Source organism: Phascolarctos cinereus, unplaced genomic scaffold (genome assembly GCF_003287225.1).
Source record: "Phascolarctos cinereus isolate Bilbo 61053 unplaced genomic scaffold, phaCin_HiC Scaffold_2;HRSCAF=192, whole genome shotgun sequence".
Lineage (NCBI taxonomy): Eukaryota > Metazoa > Chordata > Mammalia > Diprotodontia > Phascolarctidae > Phascolarctos > Phascolarctos cinereus.
In genome coordinates this window covers 211,666,670-211,669,474 of record NW_027555625.1, presented here as the reverse complement: position 1 = coordinate 211,669,474, position 2,805 = coordinate 211,666,670, and the positions used below count along the sequence as shown (strand labels likewise).

General features: G+C 38.3%; 1 pseudogene; it reads left to right on the top strand.

Moving 5' to 3' along the window:
* The first annotated feature begins 358 nt into the window (after window positions 1-358).
* LOC144455610 (adenosine 5'-monophosphoramidase HINT3 pseudogene) lies at window positions 359-893 on the top strand (annotated as a pseudogene).
* Window positions 894-2,805: the final 1,912 nt, after the last annotated feature.

Genomic DNA, 2,805 nt, shown 5'->3' with positions numbered 1-2,805 from the left:
TTTTTTAAGGCCGTGAATCTCTCTGTCTCTCTTTTTCCCGCTCTGTCTCCTTCTTTCCCTCTCTGTCTCTGTCTCTTTCTCAAATCTCATTTTGAATGACTGTTTCCTAGTTATAGCCTACCTAAGGAGTATTTTCTTTTCAACCTATTCCCACCCACCCCTTTCAATCCTTCTTTAGCTGTATTGATTCTGCAATGTTTTCTTGACATTTCTATTTCTTCTGCTGCTCCTTTTCCTCTGGACTCAACTATCATTGCCATTTTCAAAATTTGTACTGTACTTCCTAGAAAAAAAGTAGAGACATGGTGGTGGCCTCCTCCAGCTTCAGAGAGTGGCTGGGCGGCCCTGGGTGGCAGCCATGGCCAGGGTGCAGGGATCCCCCAGTAATGATTCACCATCTTCTTCACCTGCCACGAGCTGTCCTACTGTGGAGGAAGAGGCATCTGCCTATTCTGCCGGTGAGGGCTATGACCACAAGTGCGAGTTCCGTAAGAGACCTGGGCTGGAGGAGCCCCAACACCTAATTGCTGCCCAGAGAGCCTGAAGATCTCATTTGCTTCCAAGACTTCAGACCTGGGGCTCCACATCATTATCTCACGGAGCCTAAGAAGCACATTGGAAACTGCAAATCCCTAAAGAAAAAATTTACTCTTAGTGGAGAAAATGTTGGAAAAATCTTTCTTCAGCAGAAAAATGTCACTGACCTGAGTGATGTGAGAATGGCTTTCCACTGGCCTCCATTCTGCTCTATAGTCCACTTGTACCTTCATGTCCTGGCACCAGCCACTCAAGTGGGCTTCTTATCCAGATTGGTCTATAGATTCAATTCATACTGGTTCATCAAGGCTGAACAGTTGATTGAAAGACTACAGGTTGGAAGTGCTACCAGTTGAAGAGTTGTTTTGATATTGGCTCACAGTAAATTAAAAACTTTGGTACTTAAGAATCTCTTTGCTATTATATAGCTTTGATGTGTTTGGTGACAGGCCATCCAAAGCAGTATAGAATCTGCTCTGAAAAGATTTGAAAACCCATGTTTGAATCTTAATGAATCCCCACTTTTATTATTTATTAAGTATTCATAACAGTTGCTTTCTTTAATAGTAGTACCTGGTTATGTGCTGTTGTATGACAGCATGATATGACAGTATGATAAGAAAGAAAAGGACACTTAAACCAAATTATTTATTCCCAGATCTGTTTTCTAATTCACTGGTAACTATTTCTCATCCCCTTTAACTCACCCCCCACTTTAGTATTATCTTAATACATTGACAAAAATACCACCTAAGGATTCCAGTAACTTGGATTAGAAGGGGTTGCTTGTGTGTGACACCACTTACCTTTCCACTGGATCAGAGTGCTTCCAATTTTTTAAAGTTCAGATTTCTCCAGGTAGTTCATCTTCAGCTTTTTAAAGGTTGTGACTAATTTCTAGCAATGTACTGGATAACTTTTTATAAACTAGATACTAGAGTTCATTATAGTGGATTTTTGCCTATAATGACATGGGTTGGGGAAGAAATCCTCATAATATAGAAATTGATTATATGAATGTATTAAAATTGGCAGGAACTGTTTTAATGACATTTTTTCTTCTACCTAAAGGAAGTTGAATCAAAAATGAACAAACTTTTTCTTATTATGCTACTTCTTCCAACTGCCCCTATCACCTTCCCCCCAAAATGCTTAGGATTTATAGAAATAGTAAAACAAAACAGGAGGTCTTGTTTCATGCTTATAAAATTAATGAGAAGCAAAGTGATAGATGGATGAAGGACCAGCCTTAGACATAGGAAGACCTGCCTGTTAATATATGCTAGCTGTGTGACCACGGGCAAGTCACTTAAACTCTCACGATCCCTCGAGAGCTTCCAATGCAACTCTCTGAGATGAAATTTAGAGATGTTTGTGATTGCATTGATAGAAAGTTTCTACCCCAGCAGTTCCCTACATTGAAGAAATCATAGGTTTGGACAAAAATAAATAAAATTCCTATTACTAATAGTTTGTTTCATTATGTGCATTGCTGAAAAGAAGGAAGTGCCATTATCTTGGTGCTAGTCCATTTTAGTATCTCTCTTTCTAGTTTACACTCAAAGTAGTGAATGAGTACATAGTAGTATATTGTTTCCAGATGATTATAGTATTATAAGTGGATATAAATGCATATGCAAAGATGAGGGCTTCTGTGTTGGAATGGAGTGGTATTTAGTCTTAGCTATTGATGTTTGCCTACTTGTTACCAAAGAAACAGTTCTTTGAATTAATGGAATATTTATACCAAACAAATCTGACATTTAATGAAGATAGTTTAGTGAAAAATTTCATTCAAGACCTGTTTTCTGTTATTGTTTTTATTATTAGTTCAAGAGTGAAATGAGCTTCAAGATTTAATTTTAATTATTGGACTTTGGAGACTTGGGAGTAGACTCATGGACTGTATACCATAGACTTAGAATGTTTGAGTTTGAAGAAATCTTAGATACCATCTAATTCAACCCACTCTTTATATGGAAACTGAGACCTAGAGCAGTTGATTGACTTGCCCAAGGTCACATAACCAGAAACTTGGTCTTCCAAATTCTTCTTCCATGGCTGAGATGGGAGGCCTGGAGCTAAAAACAGCAAATATGTTTGAATACAAGGTATGTTTTGGCCTGACTTTCTGGAGAGAGCTCATAGTAAACCTGCTTTGTCAGTGAGAGCACTGTCAGTTTCTTTGTCTTCATAAATCACTTGACGGGAAAAGAGCTTTGTTCTTGCTTCTCACCTTTTTGGCAATTTGCTAGGTTCTTCACCTTA